This window comes from Notechis scutatus, chromosome 5, assembly GCF_049901735.1.
Source record: "Notechis scutatus isolate UNSWTSFEM ecotype Mainland chromosome 5, rNotScu1.2, whole genome shotgun sequence".
Taxonomy (NCBI): domain Eukaryota; kingdom Metazoa; phylum Chordata; class Lepidosauria; order Squamata; family Elapidae; genus Notechis; species Notechis scutatus.
This window is the reverse complement of record NC_142013.1, coordinates 16,624,083-16,650,547: the sequence shown is the minus strand read 5'-3', so window position 1 is coordinate 16,650,547 and position 26,465 is coordinate 16,624,083. Positions and strand designations below refer to the sequence as shown.

The 26,465-nt window shown below is 42.5% G+C and overlaps 1 protein-coding gene across 2 annotated transcripts in view; it reads left to right on the top strand.

Moving 5' to 3' along the window:
* The window catches only part of PDGFD (platelet derived growth factor D), a 186,523-nt gene that overhangs the window by 908 nt on the left and 159,150 nt on the right, over positions 1-26,465 (top strand). The window lies entirely within an intron of this gene.

Below are 26,465 nucleotides of genomic sequence, written 5' to 3'. Positions count from 1 at the left end.
AAATGGTCACAGAAGTAAATGCATGGCCTTCGGACTTGAGATGATGAATTGAAACTTAATATACAGTACAGTGAAAAACTACACAAATACATACCCTTTAGAATAGAATAAGAATAAGAGTAGAGTAGAGTAGAGTAGAGTAGAGTAGAACAGAACAGAACAGAACAGAATAGAATAGAATAGAATAGAATAGAATAGAATAGAATAGAATAGAATAGAATAGAATAGAATTCTTTATTGGCCAAGCGTGATTGGACACGAGAAATTGGTCTTGGTGCAAATGCTCTCAGTGTACATAAAAGATACATTAGTCAAGAGTCGAGAATCATAAGGTACAACACTCAATAATAGTCATAGGGTACAATAAGCAATCAAATCATACTAGGAAACAGTCAGTATAAATCGTGAGTATACAAGCGACAAAGTTACAGTCATACAGTTACAAGTGGGAGGGGATGGGTGATAAGGAGTGGGGTTAAGAGTAATAGTAGTGCATATTTTGTAAATAGTTGGACAGTGTTGAGGGAATTATTTGTTTAGCAATGAATGAAAAGCAATGGATAAGAATAAGAACTCTTTATTGGCCAAGTGTGATTGGACACACAAGGAATTTGTCTTCGGTGCATAAGCTCTCGGTGTACATAAAAAATACATTCGTCAAGAATCATAAGATGCAACACTTAGTGATAGTCATAGGATAAGCAAAATCATACTTGGAGACTAAATAAACAATATAAATTGTAAAGATACAAGCCACAAATTTATAGTCATAAGTAGAAAACGAGCTAGGTAATAGGAAGGATGAGAAGAATAATAGTAAAAGTCTTAGTAAACAGTTCGACAGTGTTGTGGGAATTAGTTGTTTAGCAGAGTGATGGCATGCGGGGGAAAAACAGTCCTTGTGACTAGTTGTTCTGGTGTGCAGTGCTCTATAATGTCGTTTTGAGGATAGAAGTTGAAACAACTTATGTCTAGGATGTGATGGGTCTATAGATATTTTCACAGACCCTCTTTTTGACTCGTGCAACATATCGTTTCAAAATAACTTGAAAAGAGGTCTGGGTCCCATAAAATAACAATAAAATGTTACTTTCAAGAAAAGATGCCAATCTTCTGTTAGATGCTCAAGTAAGGATTCCTATAAAGGCGTGTATCATTTCACAGATCCATATTCACCCATGCTGCAGCAAAAGTTGTAGGCAAGATTAGCAATCCAGAGGAATATTGCCTAGCAAATCCTGCCCACTCGAGGGAGGCATCCAAAAGAATGCATCTTGCTTAGCATTTCAGGATAATTGGATAAGTGCATCCAGCTTTCGCAAAATCTTTTGGCAGGACCATTTCTTTCCTTTAGTCTTTTGCATGGAATTATTGCTTTTGTAGAAAGACCAGAATGAAATCAAGGCAGAAATTGTGTCTGGTAAATTAATTGACCTTTTTTTTAAAAAAAAAAAAACATGCTGGCAGTGAATTCAGGTTTAGGCAAGATATAGCCTGCGAAATTCTTCCTGGCAAATAATATTTCCACATCATGGATACAATTTGAAATGAGTTTATATCATACAGAGGTCCTTTACATGTGAAAAAATCCATGATTATGAAAAGCTGGCTTTCTGTTCTTTAATCAAGACAATCAACAGTATTATCAAGGGATTATCACATGGGTAGGTGCTCAAACAACCTATATTGTCACCTCTTGGATGTTCAAGACTCCCCACAACACAAAAAAGGATGAAGCAGTCATAGCCTGTGGTTATTTAAAGTGCAACATCTCAGTTCTAGTTACTTGCAGTTACTTATTACTTCTTTCAGATGGCAAAGCTGGAAAGTAGCGTTTTCAAAAGTTTTAAGAGTTTGTTTCAAACTTGAAATGAGCTAGGCAGACCAATAACTGATAGATTATGTGCCATTAAGTAGTTTTCCGCTCCTAATTACCAAACAGATATATTTTCTCCATAATGTTCTGTTCTTGGTACTTCAGCTCTTCGGACAGTGCTTTGCTGTTAGTCATCCCCTCCTTCTCTCTCCTTTTAACTTAGCATTGAAACCTTCTCTAGAGAGCTCAGTCTTTGGTTGATTTGTTCAATGATCCATTGTCTTGTTTTCATGGCTGTTCACAGTATTCTCAGAAGATTTTTCAAGAGGCATCCACAGTTCAAGAAATATACTTCTACTTGTAGATAACTCCTACTGTGCACAATAGAATGCTATCTATATCAGTGGTCCCCAACCACCGGGCCCCAGACCGGGACCGGTCCATGGATCATTTTGTACCGGGCTGCCTATTTTGCTTGGATGCCGCCATCTTGTTTCGACGGCGCTTGAGAAAGTGCTTCCGGGTGAGCTTGTCGGTCGTCGGTTGGAAAGCGGCGTTTGGGTGCTGAAGGAATCCTCGCACCTTAGTTTTGTCGAAGGGGGGGGCAGCTTCAAACGAAGAGTCGTCCCGATGGAGGTGGAGTCTCGCGTTACTCAGGAGGAGATTAAGAAAGAGCCCGAAAAGCCCATTGACTGCGAGAAGGTACAAAGGAGGAGTTGAAGGTGGCGGGGAGAAGCGGGGGACCGCTGGCTGGCCGGTAGCTCGGCTCGCCTTGCCTTGGTCGTGCGTGCTGATGTCGGTACCGGTCCGTGGATCATACCAGTCCGTGGTACAAAAAAGGTTGGGGACCACTGATCTATATTACCAATCACAAGGTATAAAAGTACAAGTAGGTTTTCAAGCATCTCAGAACACTTCAACAGACAAGATGTTATTAAAAAACAAAGAACAAAAAAGTAGGCTGCGAAGAATGTATAAAATGTTTGAGCTATTGAATGTAACTAATTTCTGAGACCAGAAGCCCTGGAGTTTAGAAGTGTGTCCTATATTCTGGATGGGATAGTAATTATTCAGGAGCACAAGAAGTAATATTTCTGGGTTATAACAAAATGTTACATTCCTTTTCAGATAGATTCTTACCCATCAAAGATATTAATAGAGCTGTAAGTTATGTTATATATTTGGCATCAAAACATATATAGACTATTGCCACCTTTTTAGTTGAATCTTCTATTTTTGTGGTCTCCAAAATCACATTACAGAAATTCATCATCAAAATTCAAACTTTCATCTGCAACACGATAGTCTCTTATTCTTTCTACAATTTAGGACTTAAGATAGTGAACTGTTAAGAGCCTTTTAAGCCAGGTATGGCCATGATGAGAGCTGCCAATGTGTACAGGTACTCCTTGACTTACAACCAAAATTGGGACCAGAATGTCTGTTGCTAATGAGACAGTTACTAAAGTAAGTTGCATCCAGTTTTACAACTTTTTTTGTGATGATTGCTAAGTAACCATTACAGTCACTTAAGGGGAAAAAAATTCTGCCTCTGCCTACCAGCATTCATAGGTATTCATCTGGCTAGCGTCTTGTCAGTGTGTGAGAGAGAGTTGAGGTCTATTTGGAAAGTGAAACAGTATTTCCGGTGTGAGCAAGAAGGAGAGAGCAAGGAGTCTGGACGTGGCTTAGCTCAACTGTTCTGTACTAAAGCTGCTTGGTGCTGTGAAACTAAAACTGAAACTCCTCTCCTCTGCTTGTGTTTTGCATTTGGAACATATTTTTTGGGGGGAGAGGGAGTAGAACTCCTTAGCATCAGAGCGTGTTAATAATAATATAGGAAATACTAATGCTCTGATGGTCATTTCAGAAAATCCTTTTTTAGTGAGCACCTAGAAGCCAAGAAGAACATACGTGCCAAATTTCAAGATGCGTGAGTGGTATTTCTCTCCCTCTCTCTCTCTCTGTGTGTGTGTGTGTGTGTGTGTGTGTGTATGTATATATATATATATATATATATATATATATATATATATATATATATATATATATATATATATATATATATATATATAGAGAGAGAGAGAGAGAGAGAGAGAGAGAGAGAGAGAGAGAGAGAGAGATGTAACCCTGGAATTTTGCATCCATCATACATGCCACTTGCCAGGCACCAAAATTATAATTATGCCATCAGGTCATATGTGTGAGGACCGGTCATAAGTCACTTTTTTCAGCACTGTTATATCTTTGAATGGTCACTACATGAATGGTTTTAAATCAAGAACTATCTGTAGTTTGTTTTAAAAAAGGACAATGGAAATGATTGGGAAATGAGTGAATCAGTGACTATTACTTCAAACGACAGGATAATACTAGGCTAATACTAGAAGTGATTGATATTTCTGGATAGCCTACCTGCTGGGAGAAATGGGCTCATTTTGTGGAACAACTAATTCACTGCTGGACTGGACTAGACAGGCCTTTGTCTGATCCAGCAGGAGGCTTGCTGCTATGTATGTTTCTTTGCCAAGTATCCTTCATCAACCATGTTGCCCACAAGAGATGTGAATTTTAGTCTACAGGAGTTCAACCTCCTCTCTATGCTCAAAAATATAATCTTGGTGCGGGAAACTAATCCTATGACTGGATGCCCAGATATTTAATCTGTGGGCAATTATATTTCATTTGCAGAGGACATTCAACTATCTTATTTAATAGCTAAGTATCAGGCAGAAATCAAAAATTCAGAGTCAAGAACAGCTTAAATTTGTGCTAGAGAAATTTCTTCCCCTGCCTTGTTTTTTTATTTGCTTAAGCTGAGGGAGGGAGTGATAGAAAGCAGCTCAGCATTCAAGATCCGCCCCTCCCGCTGCTAAATTTGACCTACCCTGCTGGATTTCTGAATATTCAAATGTCAAGACTTGGAATAAACTAAACTTACAACATAGTTTTTCCTTTTCCTCCTTGCAAATCTTCACGGAGATCTCTGCAGCTGCAGTTTTGTGGCCTCGTAAGACTAAGATTTCTACTGATTCAAATGATTGTTTGTTTTATTTTTCTTATGTGTACCCATTTCATGTATTCATAACTATGTATATACTTATACCTATTATCTTGTAAGCGATTGACAAATCAAATAAATAAATAAATAAAAATAAATTTAAAAACCCCACTGGATTTCTCTTGGTTAGGGAAGCAGACAGTTTTAAGTAGAAAATGAACATGGAGGGGAATACAAGCGGTGAATATAAATTTTGCCCTCCAGTTGTATAAATGTTTTTTTCAAAGATTTACAGCTGCAAACAGCTGGACCCTTAACACTTCTCCTTAGCAGATGTTTACAAAGGGAAGTGCTTGAAGAAATGATACCAAGGAAGTTCTTCAATTGCTGCAGAAGGTATATTATCTTTCCTTCAGTCAATCTGACAGTTAATTAATTTATAGAGTAACAGAATTGGAAGGGACCTTGTAGGTCATCTAGTCCAATCCTCCACCCCCAAGCAGGAGACCCTACACCGTTTCTTACAAATGGCAGTCCAATCTCTTCTTGAAAGTCTCAAGTGATGAAGCTCCCACAACTTCCAAGGGCAATTTCTGTTCCATTGGTTGATTGTTCTCACTGTCAGAAAGTTTCTCCTTATTTCCAGGTTGAATCTCTCCTTGTTCAGTTTCCATCCATTATTCCTTGTCTGGCCTTCCGGTGCTTTAGAAAATAGCTTGACCCCTTCCTCTCTGTGGCAGCCCCTCAAATATTGGAAGACTGCTATCATGTCTCCCCTGGTCCTTCTCTTCACTAGACTAGCCAAGCCCAGTTCCTGTAACCGTTCTTCATATGTTTTAGTCTCCAGTCCCCTTAATCATCCTGGTTGCTCTTCTCTGCACTTTTTCTAGAGTATCAACATCTTTATAGTGTGGTGACCAAAATTGGATGCAGTATTTTATTTATTTCTTTTCTTTTCTTTATTTATTTATTTTGTCAAGCATGTTTTAGATAACAGATATAATCGAAACATGATTAAAAATGCATGAAATGGGTGCGAATAATTGGGGACATTAGGACAGGGACGGTAGGCATGTTGGTGCTCTTATGCACGTCCTTTACTATTGGGAATGGGGCGACATCAACAGTAGACAGTCTAAAGTTAAAGTTTTGAGGGTTTGGGGAAGAGACCACAGAGTCAGATAGTGCATTCCAGGCATTGACAACTCTATTGCTGAAGTTGTATTTTCTGCAATTGAGTTTGGAGCGATTTACCTTAAGTTTGTATCTATTGCGTACTCATGTGTGTGTTGTTGTGGTTGAAGCTGAAGTAGTCATTGACAGGTAGGACATTGTAGCAGATAATTTTATGTACTATGCTTAGGTCAGACCGAAAGTACTTTACACTTACTGTAAGTGTGGTCTTATTAAGGCTTTATAGAGTGGTATTAGTACCTCAATTGATCTTGATTGTATCCCACTGTTAATGCAGTTTAGGATTGCATTGGCTTTTTTGGCTGCCGCTGCACACTGCTGGCTCATATTTAGCTGGTTGTCCACTAAGACTCCAAGATCCCTCTCATAGTTACTGCAGTCAAATCCTGGTCTCTTTCTCTGATGTCATATTCTTCAAGGGCAGGGCTGACTGTATTTCTCCTCTGTTCCTATTTTCCAACTTTTCAACCTCCAGGCATTTAGTGATGCTCTCTAGTTTCTGGATGGAGGGTATATTTAGCCTTATTTGGAATAATCGCCTCAGAGGCAGAGGAAATTTGAACCTTCCTGCCTTTTCAGCTATAGCTTTTGAGACAAGCTTTTTCCCCTCCTATAAACGATCAATCAGGAAATGCTGGCATCCAATAATAGATGTCGGATCCTTCCCTCCCCCCTACTTTTTAAACGTGCCCCGAATTTACATTTTGTTTTATAAAATTTGCCCTGACCTGAATATGTTCTAACATTACTCTTTGAATTACAGAGCTAGGACAATATTCAGTAAAATATTCCAGGCTCTTGTCCAGATTTCAAAAACCTTTGCTACTTTGAAGGGGAAAAAAGAATATTAAAAAACACATTGAGCAATTCATGATCCAGTGCTAGAGAGCACCGGATTAACCGCTGGAAACTCTATAGTGGTAAGACTTTTTCTTACAATGGAAAATAACCATTTGGATTACTTGTCCTAGAAATGTTTAGATAAAATATACTTGTTTTAGTACTTGAACATAATTTAAGAAGGCTCCTTTGCTTTACAAAGTCAAGTATGACAGAACTAAACCAGCAGTGGGATCCTACCTATTCCACTACTGGTTTGGTGATCGCTCATGCGCACCTAACACATGCGCGCAGCTTTCCACATGCCAGCTGAGGCCTGTAACACCAATCATCTGAGAGGATAAAGAGAAAAGCGTAGGGGCGGGTGGGATCTCCAATCCTGTGCTTTTCTCTTCTTTCTGCTCTCAGCTGATTGTGGGAGGCTTTTTTTTTACCACCGGTTTGGCTGAACCAATCCAAACCGGTAGCATACTACCACTTACCTAAATGTTGTAGTACCCTAGAATCAAGCTAAGGTTTGGTAGATTAAAGTCTCCAAAGCCAAAACTTAAGAAAACCAAAATGTGGAGCAAGGAAAAAAAAAACATAAAGAAAATAATAGATATCACATTATCATTCAGCCATTAATGCAGTCTACTCTTATATTTCAATCTTGCATAACAAAATCATGCTAGCGGAACAAAGGAGCTGTGATTTTTCAGTGTGCTTCCTATTCTACAAAACCTTGAATCGGAAGATTTGTAGGAAGGTTTTCACTCCATCATCCTTTCTGTAGGCAAGGGGTGTCGAACTCATGTTGTCATGTGACGTACCGGGACTTTTTCCTTCTTCTCTAAACCTGGTTTGGGCGTGGCCAGCATGTGACACATCCGGCCTGCGGGCCAGCAGTTTGACAGCCCTGCTGGCTGGAGAATTCTGGGAGTTGAAATCCACAAGTCTTAAAAGTTGCCAAGTTTGGACACCTCTGGCTGAAATATTACAGTCAATCACTACAAGGAGGCAAACCAAGGTCATAAGTCCAATTTTGGGAGTTGGTCTTAACTTTGAATGGTCACTAAGCAACTGATTGTAAGTCGAGGACTATCTATCTGTACATGAACCAGGTTCAAATTTCTGATGGTCAGGCCCCCTCTATGACTGAAATCCAGGCACTTAGAAATATGGTTACATGTATAGCCATTTGCAAAGTCCTGTGGTCACATGACTGCATTTTACAACAGATTTGCCAAAAAATACTGGCACTTACTTCTGGTTTTCATCAAAACCATGCCCATAGCAAATGATTGATTCATTTAATGACCATGATATTCATTTTAAGACTGCTGCATTCACTTAGCAATGGTTAATTTTATTTATTCTTTGTGCCTTTTTAAAAAATGAACATGATTTGCTATGGGAGTAGTTTTATTGAAAACCAGAAGTGTCATCTCAAGGGTGCTTTTTTCAAGAGGCAACTGGACTTTCTGGTTTTTCTTTGAAGACGTTTCACTTCTCATCCAAGAAGCTTCTTCGGCTCTGACTGGATGGTGGGGAATGGAAGGATTTGTATTCCTTGCAGACAAATCCTTCCATTCCTCACCATCCAGTCAGAGCCGAAGAAGCTTCTTGGATGAGAAGTGAAACGTCTTCAAAGAAAAACCAGAAAGTCCAGTTGCCTCTTGAAAAAGCACCTTTGGGACAACCATGACCTGGATGACAGAGAATCTCCATAGACACCAGATATATCAATTTTCGGCAAAACCACTGTAAAACACAGTCTGAAGTAACCCATTTTCAATATTTGTACAATGTGTTGATCATATGGGGAGACCATACAGAGTGCCAGTCTGGTGTAGTGGTTAGGGCACCACTAGAAACCAAGCTGGACTGAGTTCTAGTCCGGCAAAAGTTAGCTAGGTGCCTTTGGTCCAATCCTCTCTCTCCGCCCTAAGAAGCAGATAATGACAAACCACTTCTGAAATCTTGCCAAGAAAACTTATTCAGGCAGTTGTCATGAGTCCACGCTGAATGTCTGGAATGGTATAGGGCCTCCTGCTTGAGCAGGGGGTTGGTCTAGAAGACCCCCCAAGGTCCCTTCCAACTTTGGTATTCCGTATTCTGTATTGTCTTTGCTGGTGGCTATTAAGATCTGGCAATTACGGTAGGTGAATCTTAGCAGTCTCAGTGCACAGATACTTTGCAGACATCCTGGTTTTAGGGACACAAAATGGACTTAAGATGTACGCAGGGATAGTTGTCTTAATGCAAAAGCAACAACTATGTTTACACCACTATGATGACCCAGGATGGGATACAAAACAAACACAGTCACAGAAAACAGGTGAAGCCCCTTTTATTCCTTCACTTTGCTTCCAAGCTCCGAATATCTTTGACGGAAGACAAAAAAAACCCACAAACAGTTACATGAAGAAGGAAAAACGCAACACAAACCAGGCAAGGTAAGGGCTGGAGGATGTCCACAGATAACACACACTGGGAAGGACACCAAACTCAGAGAGGAACCATAAACTAGAGATATTTACACACTTTGTTTCCAGAGTTTGCCAGTACGCAGGTCCAAACTCTTCATTCAGTTGTCACACCTGCAGCCTATGAAAAGGATCAAGGCCCTCTCCTCCCGAGGAGACCATGTCTCTTTCTTATCCTCTCCTCCCTGCGTGCCCTAGGATGGATAGGGGATGGGCCTGGGTCCTCCTCTGACTGCTCAGCTGGCCTCTGCCCTTACCTAACCTCCTCCACAACCTCCATAGCCACACTTCCACTCCCTGTCCGCTGTTCCTCCTCTCCCTCAGAGTTAGTCTCCACCAGGGGCATGACAGCCACTTCATAGAGAAAAGATGGATTAAGTCAGAGGCTTTTGCAAATTACGTCTCATTTCATCAGATGTACAAAATGTCCTTAATATGTATACTTACACAGAGACATTTATGATTTAATGGGGGGTTAAGTACAAACAATGAGGTCAAAACCAAACAAAATGCTGAAAGCAGAGGCAGTGATGAATACCTGTCAGTGGCCATTCACAAAACATCTATTGAACCATGATAGGGCCATCCTTGCAGAGGTTACATCATTAATTTGGTTGTTTTTAAATAGATGGTTTATTCTTGCTCAAACCCTAGGATCCATACTTTTTCATAAATTGGGTAACTTTGCAGTTCACTGGTTTTTATTCCGTGGATAATATTTCAAAGATGTGACAAAATAGACTGTAGTCTATGAATGATTGCATCAGAACAAAACTTACATTGTCTTTATTGTGTCACAAGTTCCTTTTGTTGTGGTTCACTGGCAGCCTGTGCAGACGGCAGCAGAATCGGACAGTGGGGAAGAAAGGGGACCAGTCCGGGAGTTTGGAGAGGACTTGGATGAGGGTCCTGCCTCTGATGCAGAGATGGGCCCAGGACCATCTCGGAGTGGGGTGCTGCCTCCAAAGCCTTCGGAGCCTGGCAGCAGTGAGGCAGAGGACCCAGGGGAGCCTGTTCCCAGTGCGCGTGTGTGCAGAGCTGCTAGAAGGTGAGAGCAGCTGAAACAAAAGGCGCAACTCAGGAGTAAGGTTGGGAGGTGATTGCCCCCCCCCCATATAAGGTATAAAGGACAGGCAAAGATGTTGAAACCTTTGCAGGAAGCAAAGTCATTCATTCAGTTCAGATTCATTCTTGAAGCTCTTTGTACTTTGGTTGGTTTTTTTTTTTTAGTTCATTGGACACTTCTGTTATTGGCAGCACTTCACAGGACAGAAAGGTGGGTGCTTCTCTTGAGGGACTGTTTGAGATTCATTATCAGCTGGGAATGAAAATGAAAATAATTCCCAGTGTTGCAATAAAACAAGACTTGTTTTTAAAATAAGCGTGTGCGTAATTACGGTCTCAGAAGCCTTGGTCAGAACACATTTTTTCTTTGATAAAACTATGGATGGAATTGGAAAACATACAGATAGTCCTAGACATACGGCCACAATTTAGCCCAAAATTTCTGTTGTTAAGTTGTTGAATGACTTTTGTCCCACTTTATGACCTTTCTGGATGCAGTTGTTAAGTGAATCACTGCAGTTCTTAAGTTACTAACATTGGCTGTTAAGTGAATCTGGCTTCCCCATTGACTTTGCTTCTCAGAAGGACACAAAAGGGGATCACGTGACTTCTGGACTCTGCAACCGTCATAAAGATGAACCAGTTGCCAAGCATCTGAATTTTGATCAGGTGACTATGGGAATACTGCAACAGTCATAAGTATGAAAATGGTCATAAGTCATTTTTTTCTAGAGTCATTGCAACTTCAAACAGTCACTAAACGAACTGTTGTAAGTCGAGGACTGCCTATACTAGGAAAAAGCATTTTACATAATGTAAAATGTATCTTTCCTTATCTTGAAGTGCATTAGAAATGTTGGTCTGAAACTCTCTTCTATCCCCGGGGTTGCCAACCTTTTGGACCTCAGGGACCATCAAACTCATAATTTTAAATCCCGCAGACCAGAGACCCTGGGAAAATCCCCAAAAATGTCTGCAGGAAAATTCCCCACCCCATTTTCCTATTTTTTATTTGGGATCACAGGATACCGTCTTCAGCTCCGTTCTCAGGGAGAGAAGGAGAGAGAGAGTTGGAGAGACAGAGATAGAGACAGAAAGACAGAGACACACAGAGAGAGACTTTTGGTTTCATGCAAGGAAAGCAGCAAAAGCAGCAGAAGTCTTTCTTTCTCTCCCCCAAACTCCACCAGAAATGCGTCTTTATGAGACTTGTCACACCGGTGCAGCCTCTTGGAGCAGGATGCCTTGCAGGGTCCCAAAGATTCATTCCTAGCAGAGTTTGGGGGGAGAGAAAGAAAGAATTTTGCTGCTTTCCTAGCATGCAGCCAAAAGCAGAAGAAGAAAGAAGCGGAAAGAAGCAGCCCGGTGACCAGGCCGGGCATGTGGGGCAAGTGGGGCAAGTTCTCCCTCTCCACCCTTTCCCTCCTCCCCTCACTACATCGTGTTGTTTGCAATGCAAGTGACACAAGCTTTGTGTTCCCACAGGCCATGTGGGCGGCACAGCCTTGTGTGAAGCCTGGATGAAGCCTGGATTTTTTGCTTTGAGTGTGACATTTCTCTGGAGACCACCAAAATTTTCTTGTGGACCAACAGTGGTCCCTGGCCCACTGGTTGGTGACCGCTGTTCTATTCCACTGCATGTACTGTGGAAAATAGCGACTTATTAGGCTGTGGAAATCATTATTTTTATTTACGAGGGAGTAAGTCCTTTAGCTCAAGGATAGTCACCATGATAGCTATCAAACCACTGGAATTGAAATTCTTCTCTTAGTCACCATCAGACTCCACAATAGTTTTGAATGTTTTGCTATCCAGAAACAACCCCAACCCCCGAAAAAAAAACTAGTGGAACATTTTAAGGTAAAAGAGCAATTACCACACTTGCCTTCTGCTGCATTCACCATGGCAGCCATTTTGTGAGAAAATCACAATACACAGTGAAGGTTATCTCAAAAATCCAAGCTATGGACCTAAACAAAAGCAGAAGCTACTTGCTCTGGAAACAGAAATGGTTTATGTAGCCTGGATTCTTGGCACACAATAACTCCTTTAACAAAAAATCTCTGATTAAGTCTCTTTGTAGGCTTGGACCCATGCCCTTCTGCACAGTGGAGCAAACTTCCATCTGGCAGTTGCTATCAGGTTTGTTCAGCTGATCGCTGAGATGTCGGCCCTGGGACTGGATTTCCAACACTGTGATTCTGTGCCTCCAAAATGTCATATTAATTGGTCAGATAGAAAACTAAATCCTGTCTTTCCTCCGGGAACTCAAAGCAGCACTCATTGTAATCCCTTGCCAATGTTTTTGCCTCCCACAAAAAATAACCCTATGACATAGGTTAGGTTGAAAGATAATGGCTGGCTGAAAACTGCAGGTGAAATTTCATGGTCAATACTGAATTTCAGTGAGAGTTTCTCATTAATCCACACCTTAAGGACCATATCACAGAGGTTTGAAAAGATTTGCCCACTCATTCCGTAGTAGCTTTTGAAATGCAGCTCAGCAGGTGCACAAGGATTATGGTGAGAGTTGCTTAGAGCATACGCCCATAACAATTTCACTGGATCAGCGCTTACTTGAACACCTGCCTTTGAGCTCTAGAATAACAAAGAAAATTACAAATGTGGTTCATCTATAATCAATATGTGGGAGTTCCACAAAGCACTTGGCAGTCGGTGTCTGCCCTGTTTTATCAGATAGATGCATATCATGCCAAAGCAGATATTTCAATTATAAACTTGCCAGTTAGTATCAGAGTTGCAGAAAACAAACTGAATAGTCTTTTCAGCACAAATCTTTTTAAAGCGATTGTCTCTCATCACAACATTTTTATAGTTGGAAAAAAATAACACTGATAAATAGATTTGTAGTTCTGAAAGAATGGCATGATGGCAGCCAAAGACAACAGTGAAACGGTCAGCTGCAGAATAGGTTGAACAAATGCAAAATGCCTCTGCTCAGCTTTACCTTAAATTAGCTTTCCACAGATTGACATGCCGCAGATGTGTTGGATTCCTGTTTCCTTCATTTTGAACTAGTGCAGCTGTGCTTTCTGAACCCAGAACATATAATTTAAGACTGTGGCTTGTGATGGGTTCTTTTTTTCTCCTTGCACAAAACATCTGGGTCATACCAAATTTCACCTTCCGCAAAATCTTAAACTTGGTATGTAGATCATGGATATGTTCTGCTTTCTGGCCCTTTTTCTGTGGCTGTCACACTTGGTTTGATTCAATTTCACTGCTATTTGTAGACTTGTATTTAGCCAAGCAGGGGCCACATTCCATGACACTGTGCGCCTGGGGAAACTGAGGCAACAGATTCAATGGCTGTACCAAAAATAAAAGAGTGTAGATTAGGGCTGTCAAACTCCCGGCCCACAGGCGGGGGATGCATCATGTGCTGACCAGACCCACCCACACCTGGTTTAGCAAAAGGAAAAAAAGACCCAATATGTCACGTGACACCACCATGATGACGTGAGTTTGACCCCCCTGATGTAGAAAGTTTTGCACTATTTGTTTTGGAGCTGCAAGATGAGCAAATAAAAATGTTGTGAGAAATCCTGCCTTGTTGTGTGTGTCCTAGATATTGGGTTTTATCCTTTGCCAAGGATGGAGTGTGGTAGCAGGGATGGCTACGTGGGGCATAAAATTGCTGCCTAGGATGTGGAAATCACACTGTTTTGCTTTTTGTAACTGCATTTGAACTGTTGCTACGTTTTAGTCTGAAGGGTTTTATATATCTTCTTGTGAATCACATTAAATGCCTCTGTGTGGCAGTAAGGCAATGTAACATTAATTTTGATGAATGACTGAATGGATAATATGGACTGAGGGAATTCATCGTGGGTCAGTGCAGCTCTTCTTGAACTAAAATCCGACTGCAGGCTTTTCTAATTTGATACCCTCCAGACATAAACTGCGTGGCAACATTTTGGACATTCACTTCACTCATCTGGAAAGGCATGAATTTGGAGAAGGTTAATTGTACTATGAAGGTTTTTTTTTTGACAGTTCCCCCTCCCCACCATTATAAGAATAGAAGCCCAAATAAACATGTACAACTCTTACCGTGAAGCATGGCATTTCCTGAGGTTCTTGTAAATAATAAATTGTCTATGACATCAAGTTTCCTCTTTCTATCTGAGTAATCTCTGGTCTCATTCCTTGGCATTGATCTCCATCTCACGTTTTAAAAGGCAGTTTCCTACATTTGTGCTTTAGCAGTTTGGGATCTTGACAAAGGACTACCTGACCCGCTGAATCAACTTCCTGCTTGCTTCCAAATACTTCTATCCTGCATCTTAACAGAATAACAGAGTTGGAAGGGACCTTGGAGGTCTTCTAGTCCAACCCTCTGCTCAAGCAGGAGACCCTATGCCAGTGTTGGCTAACCTTTTTGGGCTTCTGTGCCAAAAATTGTGTGTGCGCTTGAACGCTCGCGCTCGCGTGCCGGCACCCGGAAGGCAATTCGCACCCCCAACCACCTATGCATGCACCCACAATCCCCACCCACCCACCTCTGCCACCCCTTACCTGCACTGTACCTCAGAGCTGATTTTCGGCTGGTTTGAGGTCTTTTTTTGCCTCCTAGAGGCTTAAAGAAGGCTTCTGCAGGCTTCTGCAGGCTTTGCGGGCTGAAAACTAGCCCCATTTGGTCACTTCCGGTATTGTCGGAAAAACAGGAAGCGATGAAATGGGGCTAGGTTTTGTCCTGCAAAGCCTGCAGAAGCCTTCCTCAAGCCTCTGGGAGGCCAAAAAAAGGCTTCAAACCCACCAAAAATCTGCTGTGAGGCACGCGCATGTGCAGTGAGGTAAGTTTGTCTGCAGCTCGCGTGCCAGCACAAATGGCTCTGCCTGCCACCTGTGGCACGTGTGCCATAGGTTCGCCATCGTGGCCCTATGCCGTTTCAGGCAAATGGCTGTCCAATCTCTTCTTTAAAAACTCCAGTGATGGAGCAGCCACAACTTCTGAAGGCAAGCCCTTCTACTGATTAATTATTTTAATTACCAGCATCACGAAAGCTTTCTTTATTTCTAGGTTGGTTCCAGTGGTGGGTTTCAAAACGTTTCCTACCGGTTTGGGGTGAATGCACACTTTGTGCATTTGTAACTCACCTTCTGCTGCAAGCCCTGTGTGTAAAACAGCTGTGGCAATTAGCTGTGCCATGCAAAGCAGCTGAGGTTGAAAAGCAGGGAATAAGGTATAGGGCCAAGGTGGGTGGGAAAGCCCAGTAGCAGATCATCAGAGCGAACCGGTTCACTAACAGATGATCGTTGGAGCTACCGGGTCAGCCGAACCAGGCCGAACCAGTAGAATACCATCACTGGTTGGTTCACTTTCTGACTAGTTTCCATCTATTAGTTCTTGTTCTGCCTTCAGGTGCTTTGGAGAATAGGTTGACCCCCTTTTCTTTGTGGCAGCCCCTTAGATATTGGAACACTGCTATCATGTCACTTCTAGTCTTCATGGACTATATGAAATTGAACTTCATGAAAGTATAAATCGAATTGCATAAAAAGATTAAAATATAACAAGCTTGACCTTAGTCCTTCTCACAGACATAGAAAATAATAACATCCCCAAGCAACTTAGTAACTCCATTTGTCATTCATAATATTGCAAGAGGGTCTCTTGGTATGACATTGTCAAACTTCTTGATCCCCAGTAGAGTTGCAACAACTATGAAGTCACAGAATGTTATGGAAGGAAGAGTCAGCCACTGAACACTAGGGACTGATAGTATCTTGCTGGAATGTTAGTCTGGTGACAATACATGAGAAATGCCAAGGGACTGCACAGTGCTTCCCCATGTATTGTTTTCATTGAAGTCAGTGGGATATACTTGACCTAAGTTATTTCCGGATTGCCTGGTGGCGACAACATTGATGTGACAGGAAGCAGTGTTTATTTTTCCCACATGGCTCTCTGCTACATGGGAGGTCAAGGAAGGTTTATATGAAAGTGCCATGAAGAAGCTTTGGGAGACTTTGTGGCTGACTGGAAACCAAATGGAATCAATTGCAGTCATAACAATTATATGCTTAGGAAACAGTTGGCTGCTTCTCCGATTTAGATACGCTACGATGCGGTATTCCTGTTTTCGTAGCATACATTTTTGGGCATTAAGAGAAGTCATTGTTTTAACCTTGGATTGTTAAATGATTTGGCAATCATTTCAGCACTCAGCGTTTCAGCTTCAAAAGGACACACGTCACCCCTAAAAAGCATAAATGAAATTTGCAAATGCTAATTGCTGTAAAGGTCAATATTTTAGAAAGTGTAATTATAAATTAAATGGAAATTTATTTATTTTTTTATTTGCTATAATTATATCCCACTTGCCCTTCAGGATCTCATGGTTCTTAGACACTTATTTCAGTTTTTAACCACAATAACAACAAAATGAGACATAGCAATCTAAACTAGTTCTAAGACACCCAGTGAGTTTATATAGTCAAGAAAGGCTTATGTTTGAGTCTCCCTGCTCTTGATGCCTTAACTATTATACTATACTCTTTCTTATATTATTATAAAGAGGAAAACTGGACCTGAACTGAGCATCTCTCATATATTCCTTTTCTCAATGTTGTCAATGAAGATGTATGGACTACAACTTCCACAATCCCCCAATCAGCATGTAGAAGTCCATGCATCTTCAAATTCTCGAGGTTCAGCAACACGTTCTTAACCCCTTCAAATAGACCAATCTGTGCCAGCCCTTCATCAGCTCAATTGTTCCTTATCAATTAGGAAATACAGCCACTGTTTCTTTGGACCAAGCCATGCTGAAATTCACAGATGATTTAATGAGAAATGTTTTGTTGGCCCCATGTGCTTTCATTGGTATTTTCTGTCTTTTCTTAAGGATATACATTATTTCAGGGGTTGCAATTAATATTGGGCTTGCAATCAGGAAAGGGAGAGAATTATATTTGCATTGTACCAGGTGTTACATTTGTACTACATTGGTTAGTTTTGTATGGCCTCAGCCCAATTTATTTAATGGTTCAATTGATGTTGATGTTTTAACCTAGTTAATGAATTAATCTGGGTTTACTGAAGATGTTAATCCATAAACTAATCCAATAAGATGGGTTTGTGCAATACATTAAGCCTTTCTCAATTAGTCAAAGTTAATACAAAACATGTTGAGAATATTATGCAAGTATGGCCTTAAATTGATCTAGTTAAGCATGTTGTCAGGGTTCCGAGTAACACACCCAAAGAAATCAGAACTGGGTACATCATATCAGCATGGCCAATGAAAACCAACTCTGAAGTTTCCCAAGTTAAAAGTATAATTAAAAGAATAAATGTTTCCCTCCCCTCAATGTGTCCCAAGTCACATTGTCCAATTAAAACCATTGATGCATCCCTGGTCACTCCTCTCTTCCTTCCACTGCGACCTGTTGAGATGACCTTGGTTCCCACAAGAAGGCTTGTTGTTTTGTCTGTGAGACAATCTACCTCCTTCCCCCCCGCCCAGAGTGCATGACAACTATGAAGCAGAAAAAGATGGCTTCAGCCAGAGTTGACACATCATTTGAATGCACTCTTTGTATTGAGGGCATCGTTCTAACCTATGGAGTTCAAAGAAAGCTTTGTGGCATATTACTTTTTCCTGCAGGACGTTTTTGAGGATCTACCATATGTGGAAACTGTCTCACTCAAGTCTAAAGGTAGGATGACCCTATTCATCAGGGTAATAATTTATAGGATATTCCATCAGTTTATAAAAGCTTAGGCGTCTAAACTCTACCCAACCTAAACTGTAATCCTAATCCATAACTATTAATTTATCATATAATGAAAATTGCACAAAACTGAACATCTTACCATCATAATGCATTCTTTGGAACAGACTTTCAGGGATAAAGCTGATGTCCATCTGCAGGTGAACTCTGTTTTCTTTCCACTACAGTTTCTAAAAAAGCCACTTCCTTAGAAAAGTGTCAGAAAATGGATCTTATTGTTTTTTTAAAGTTCTAATAACTGCATCTTAGAACAATTATAGCATGCAGTTAAAAAGGACTAGCAGTAAAATGTAATATTGATTGCCTCTAAATGCCCAAATTGAAATGAGATGGCTCAGAGAGCAGCAAAAATGTATCTTACCAAATGGCTGGCTTGATTTTAGGCAAGTTACAGTTTACCAAAAGGAATATAACTTTAACTAGAAAATATTATGTAAAGAAATATTTAAAAAGAAAGAAAGGAAAGAGAAGTGAAGTTTCTTGTCAGCAGGATAGACAAATTAAATATCTGTGGTATGGAGAACATAATTTTGGACCTTCCTCCCAAAAGTTCTAAAACTGCTTCAAAATCACGCTGTGTGCAATGGATCAAAGCATACTTTATTCTGTTCACATTTCCTTTGTAAACATTGTGATTTTTCAAACTTTTCCTGGATAGATTTCTTAAGTTTTCTACTTCACTTTCTATCAACCGTGACTCCATTTGTACACAGGGATATTTTCCTACTTCTTACGAATCATAAATTCTCAAGTGGTGTCTGTGGCATGCACTCCTAACCATTTATATCCATTTATCAAGTAAAAATGTGTAGGAGTGCTTGAAAAAAATCTGTTTCCAGTTAATCTGTACTGTTGCTTTCCAGTAATATCACGATAAAGATTCAATAGCTTGAGCTGATAGAATTCAGGACTTGGTTCCCTCTCCAACATCACAAGAAGATATCACAGTGTCACATACACAAAGGAGTAAGGGGCTGTTTATCATGATTTGTATTATTATCTTCTACCTTTGTTTTCAGGGAACAGATTCCAACTCATTTCTTACGCTTCATGCATTATGAAACTCTGCAAGAAACAGAAAAGGGAAAGAAACCATATCCAAGTGACTGGTTTATTGTAGATACGTATAAGTAGTTCTTAACTTACAATCATTTGTTTAGTGACTGTTCAAAGTTACAACGGCCCTGAAAAAAGTGACCATTTTTCATACTTACGACCATTGCAACATCCCCATAGTCGCATGATTAAAATTCAGACGCTTGGCAACTAGTTCAGGTCAGGGGTAGTCTGATAAGGGTTCACAGGGGTTTAGGAGAGCCCCTAGCTAAGATTCTGTGCAGTTCAAAGAAGCCCCAAATCCCACTCCTGGCTGGCCCTCCCTACCCTGCCCTGCCACTCCCAGGAGTCCCCACAGAGCCCATTTTGGATGCAGGCAAGTGCAGGGCATGTGCAGAGGCTCTGGAAGTTTGGGAAGGCTGGAAATGGGCCCATTTCTGGCTTTCAGAGGGCCTCTGGAGCCTGGGGAGGCCATTTTCGCCCTCCCGGAGGCTTGAGAAAAGCCTCCAGAGCCCGGGGAGGGCAAAAACACCCCCCTCCCTACTGAGGTGCAGGAGGCTGACTAGGCCACACCCACCATGTCCACGGTCACCCAGCAACCGGGCAGAGAACCCCTTGCTTAAAATTTTTGAAGCCCACTCCTGGTTCACATTTATGATGGTTGCAGTGACCCAGGGTCATGCGATATCATTTTATGACGAGCAAAGTCAATGGGGAAGCCAGATTCACTTAACAACTGTGTCACTAACTTAACAACTTCAGGGATTCACTTAAGAACTGCAGCAAGAAAGGTCATAAAATGGGGCAAAACGCACTTAACAACTATCTCACTTAAGCAACAGGAATTTTGGGCTCAATTGTGGTCGTAAGTCAAGGACTATCATATTTTAAGTTTGAATTGTCCCAAAGCCACAAGATACCCCATCCTGCTGCACCAAAACTGTCCTGATGTTGGAATGAGCCATTTTAACCTTGCCGTAAGTCAAGTGAGTCAAACTTGAGGGCCGCATCAGGATTGTATTTGACCTCTAGGGGCTGGGGTGGCTGTGGCCAGGATGGGTGTGGCCAGCTTGATGTCACTCATGTCAGGGACGCCTGTGATGGCCCAAGTGCTCTGCCAGCAAAAATGGACTCCCGAGCTCCATTTTCAGCTGCAGCGGCCTCCTGCAACCCTCTGCCAATGAAAATAGAGCTAGGGAAGGCCTCACGCAGCCCTCTCAAGCTCCATTTTCTCTGGCAGTGGCAGTGTGGGCCTGTCTTTCATTGTTTCCAAGGTGGTCCTGTGGCCCAGATCTAAGCACCCCGAGGGCCAGATTCGGCCTGCGGCAGGGGTGCTATTCTACTGGTTCGGACCGCTTCTGACGTACCGGGAAGATCAGCGGAGACTGAACCAGTTTGCTCTGATGATCTGCTATTGGGCCCTGACCTTTATTCCCTGGTTTCGAAGTGCAGCTGCTTTGTGCGGCACAGTAGATTGCCACACATCAGCTGTGGAAGCTACAGGGAGAGTGCAGGATTGCAGGAGGTGAGTCTCTGCATGTGTGCAATGTGCATGTTTGTCATGCACGCAAAGTATGTGCATGTGCACAAAGTGTGCCCACCAAGTGACACCCGGTGAACCAGTGGTAAACTACTTTGAAACCCACCACTGGCTTGCGGGCCTTAAGTTTGACACCCCTACCAAAATTTCACTTTGGTATTTTCAGCCCTTGTCTTCAACCAATCAATAGTGTTTTGAATTTTCATTTTTTATTTTCCAGGGTAATGGTTACCCCACTGAATTCTAGATAGTCTGCATATATGAAAAGCATGGCCTTCGTTTCCATATAATAACTAAAAATATTGAATGGTAAAGACCTTGTGTCATCCCAACTCAATACCTCACTCTGGTTTGAACAGAAGAATAAGTACATATTCCCCTCTTTAAAACAATAAGGAAAAAAGCTGACTCATCCTCGTCCTCCATTTTTTTGGGAATTTTGGATAATCTCAGCAAAATAGATTTAAGGGAGCAGGGGCAAGAGCTGACAAAATTGGTCAACAAAGCCACTAAATTAATCTGGCAGTCATGAGATGAGGATAAACAACATCAGTATAACAACTGTGACACTGCACATTGAGAGGAAAGTTACTCTAATTTTGAGATGATGAGATTTCCAGAATCAAAAGTCATCTGTCTGGACTAATTGTGATAGAAAATGACAGTTAGTAACAGCCTTCTTATCTTTGTGGCAACTCCGGAATGCTTTTCTATGGGCAAAAGTGTCCAATTTGTTTAGAAGTAATTTACTGCTTTTGTGACCTTATTATAAATCAGCGTGATATCAACTGCTCTTCACCTCATGTTAATGACCAGTAAATAAAATGTTAATTTACTTTACAGCTTTGTGTTGCAAAGGTTTCAGGTATTTATATGGTTTTAATGAGGGTCCAATTTGCACAATAGCCTGAATGGATGACTATTAATAAAAGCATCTTTGTAAGGAAGAGATAATTATAATGCATCAGATGGTACCGTTATTTGAGGTGGGATTTTGTTCTTCTACATATCTGTGTTTTAAGGAGTATATATGTCTCCCTTTAGCCACTTGGATATCCTAATGCCCAAGGAACAGAATGTAAATTTTCTAAATAGACAAATCTGCAGCAAATTGGCTTTTCTGGGAAACAAGGGTACTGAATATATTTTTATAATGTGCTTTAATGATTGTGCCAATGATTGTGTGTCAAACTCAAGGTGTGTCAAACTCAAGGTCCAGGGGCTGGATTCAACGAGTGCTTAAATCTACCCTAGAACAGCAAAGGACCATCCCGCTGTGCCTCTGCCAGGGAAAATGGAGCTAAGGGTTCACAGCCCTCCCGAGCTCCATTTTCCCTGGCAGAAGGCAGCAAAAGGCCGTTGTGGCTGAAAACAGAGCTTGGGAGCCCATTTTCACTGGCAGAGCTCTTGGTCCACCATAGATGCCCCCGACACAAGTGACATCAAGCTAGCCATGCCCACCCCAGCCCCCGAGGTCAAACACAACCCTGATGCAGCCCTCAATGAAATTGAGTTTGACATCCCTAGTATGAGGAAATATCATCAACAATAACACCTTCAGTTTGAAGAGCCATAATCCAGAAATTTGGTATCTACAGTAGTATGCCAGTTGGCTTATAAATAGGACTTTTTCTTATAGGCAGAAATAAGGCGGTATGAGTTATTATTATTATGATATTTGTAATTTCTTCCATCTTAAATTGGGATTAGCAATGTAATACTTTCTGGTATTTCTTTTTGAGATTACAACTTGTATCAAAATCTGTCAACATATCTAATGGTTAATGGAAACTGTAGTCCAAAACAGTAGGAAGGATCCAGATTGCCTGCCTTGTTCGAAGTATACTAAACAGTAGTAGTAGTAGTCATTTAGTCCTGTCTGACCTTCAGCTACTCTGTGGATCAGGACTCTTCATGTGCCTGTATCATGTGCTCATCCTGGTGTGGCCCTTTATAGTGTCCAACCAACAGATGCTAAGGTGGCTTCTTCTCCTTTTTCCACTGATCATTCCCAGCAAGATTGGCATTTTAAGTGAGTCCATTCATATGGCATGGCCAAAGCATGATAGCCTTTGCTTGGTAATTGTTGTGGCCTGTCAGCTGCCAGCACCTCCAGAAGCTGAATCAGAGGAGGAGGAAGAGGAGGTATGGGAGTCAGGGTCAGTCAGGGCAACCTAGGAGCTCCAAGGTGGAAGAGGTAATGGAGCTGGCAGAGAAAGAAAGACAAAGGTGGAGCCTGGGCCATCTGTTAGACCTCAGATGGAGAGTCAACAGCCCCCAGGTCTGGAGGTGGCTGGTGAAGAAGAAGAGGAACAGCTGCGTCCAGTGCCTGACGCCTGGCTGTGCTGAAGGCAGAGAAGGGGACAGCAATGGAAAGCCATGGGCTGATCCTGGGGTAGGAAGAGCCACCACTGCTAACAAGGCCCCACCCTAGCTCTGGGGATAAAAGACAGGGGGTGCAGATCAATAGGTGTGGCAGATAACTATTCATCTTCCAGCCAGACGAACTTGTTAGCCTGTGGTACCAGCATTCCTAATAAACGAATCTTTTGAGTTCACATCAGAGGGTTTGTTGAGTTTGGGGACCTGGGTCAGAACATCTTGACTTCGAGTCATATTTTTGGTGAGATTCAGTGTAGGACTTCTTTGTGATTTTTGCAGTCCATGGGATGCACAATAGTCATCTCCAGCACCATAATTCAAAGGTGTCCACCCTTCTCTTATCTGCCTCTAAGTTTTAGTAAATAATAGATCTATGCTAAGTTGGGATTTCACTAAGGACAAATCCATCTTGATGAAAATTTCCTCTTATTATGGCTTGAATTTTTCAAGGTTCAGTCATCTGTCCTTTTCAGGTTTATGGAAACAGGCTGAGAAGTACATATTGATCAATCACTCTTTCCTCTTTCCTCTGTGTATAAAGATAACATTTTTCTCTTTCACACTAGCTGCATTCATATAGTACATTTTACCAAATTACTGAATTATCCCATTTTCTGGGCTTCCACAACATTTTAAACCATAGGATAAGCAAATGGCCTGGATTTTCACAGCAGACTAAGCTATAAAAATGGATAAAAATGCAATGTACTGGGTAAAGAGTGCCACTAGATTTTTCTCTGACTTGGTGAAATGTATTATGTGAACATGTCTAGACTGTGAAGTCCTCTTCTGCTTCAGATAACCCTATGGTGAAGGAAGCAGTCAACCTTATAATTTATCTATTTTATTTCTGTACCATCTGATTCCAATTGATTCTGGGCAGCTCACAGGATAAAAATAAACAACAAATATAATATATTTGTTGGTTAGAATGGAGTACTGCAGGCTACTTCCACTGATTGTTGACTGTCGGCTGCCTGCAATTTGGCAGTTCATATCCCACCAGGCTGAAGGTTGACTCAGCCTTCCACCCTTCCAAGATTGGTAAAATGAGGACCCAAATTGTTGGCGGCCATATGCTGACTCTGTAAACTGCTTAGAGAGGGCTGTAAAGCACTGCAAAGCAGTATATAAATCTAATTAATATGCTATTGCTAGGGCTGAACTGATCAAGAAGACAAACATGTCTCTCTCTCCTTCACACACACACACACACACACACACACACACACACACAGTGGGATTCAAAAAAAATTACTACTGGTCCTGTGGGCATGGCTTGGTGAGAGTGGCTTGGTGGATGTGGCAGGGGAAGGATACTGCAAAATCTCATTCCCTCCCCATCCCACTAATCTGCTTTCCAGCTCCGTTCTCCTTTGCAGGGCAACAAAAGAAGACCCAGCCAATCAACTGGGACTTGGGAGGCAGAGAATAGATGGGGGCGGGGCCAGTCAGAGGTGGTATTTGCCAGTTCTCTGAACTACTCAAAATTTCCGCTATCAGTTCTCCAGAACTGGTCAGAATCTGCTGAATACCACCTCTGCATTCATAGCCAAAAGCTAAAAAACAAATACAAATAGTCCTTGACCCTCTCTCTCTCTCTCTCTCTCTCTCTCTCTCTCTCTCTCTCTCTCTCTCACACACACACACACACACACACACACACACACACACACAGGAGCTCCAACCATGCTAACCCAATGTTGATGAGAACAACCAGGTCTTTAAGGCCCTCCAAAATACCATCAGGATAGAAACGATATTTGTGTTTGTCCTCAAATATCATTGGTCATGTAAACCAAGTCATTAGAGGTACCTCAAAAGGCTGAACTGGGTACAATTATTTTCAAAATAAACAGGGACCTATGTTCGGGAGATTTGTCATCTGAATAAATGTGACAATTTGTTAGTCTTCTCAAAATGTTTCTATTTTCGTAATTGTAACGATTGGGTTTTTTTTACCTGTAATATTTAGACATTTGTTATTTATACACCCTTAAATTATGCTTTTAGGACAGGGGTGGGCAAACTACGGCCCGCGGGCCACATCCGGCCCGTTGGTCTGTCCAATCCGGCCCGCCCCTGAAAAAAAATTGCTGGGCGTGGCATATTGCCCTGTGCCGCGTGGCCCCAAAGCTGCAAAACAGTGCGGAGCGCTCTCGGGTAGGAAAGAAAAGAACTTTGCAAAGGCCTTGGCTGGGAGTTCAAAATCACCTTCGAGTGCGACCTCTCCGAAGGTGAGTCCCCACCGATCCCCCTTTTTTTTCCGGGCTTCCAGGCTTAAACTTTGCAAAGGCAAAGTTTGCAGGCTGGAGCGTCTTCCGCCAAGGAGCGGGAAGGGTTCCGCCCGGCGGGTGGGTGGGCTGCTTAAACTTTGCTCGGGCGGCACTTTAAAAGCCTGCACCCAGCACTCGAGCAACTTCCCAGCAACTTTCGGCTTCCTTTTTCCTCGCGGGCGCTCGCGCCTGGCCCCGAGCCGTGCGGCGGAGGGGAAAACCCAGAGCGCCGCCGGTCGCCTCCTCCAAGCAGCCCGCCCGCCTGCTGGGTGGAACCCTTCCCGCTCCTTGGCGGGAAGACGCTCCGCCTGCAAACTTTGCCTGTGCAAAGTTTAAGCCTCAAGCCCGGAACCGAGCAACTTCACAGCAACTTGCGCTTCCTTTTTCCTCACGGCGCTCGCGCCTGGCCCCAAGCCGCACGGCGAAGGGAAGCCCGGCGGCGGGCGGGCTGCTTGGAGGAGGCTCCGGGCTTCCCCTCCGCCAGGCGCGGCGCCTGCGAGTTAAAGGAAGCCCGAAAGTTGCTGGGAAGTTGCTCGGGTTTCCGGGGCTTCAGGCTTAAACTTTGCAAAGGCAAAGTTTGCAGGCTGGAGCGTCTTCCCGCCGAGGAGCAGGAAGGGTTCCGCCCGGTGGGCGGCGGGCTGCTTAAACTTTGCTCGGGCGGCACTTTAAAAGCCTGCTCCCAGCACCCGAGCAACTTCCCATCAACTTTCGGCTTCCTTTTAACTCGCGGGCGCTCGCGCCTGGCCCCGAGCCGCGCGGCAGAGGGGAAGCCCGGCGGGTGGGCGGGCTGCTTGGAGGAGGCGACCCAGCGGTGCTCCGGCAGCAGCAACAGGCAGTTCCACCCGGGCTCCGCTCAGGTGTCTGGCTGGGGCTGTCAGGAGTTGCTACCGCCCGGCGCAGCTCACGCGCGCTCCAGTCCGCGTTGCCTTGGGAAGGAAAGGCAAAACCAGGAGCCGCTGAGCCTGAGCCTCCGGTGCCGCTGCTCCCGTTGCAAAGCACTCTTCCTTTTTGCCTTTCCCTTCCCCAGGCAACGCGGGACTGGAGCCAGCGCGGAGCGCGCCGGCGG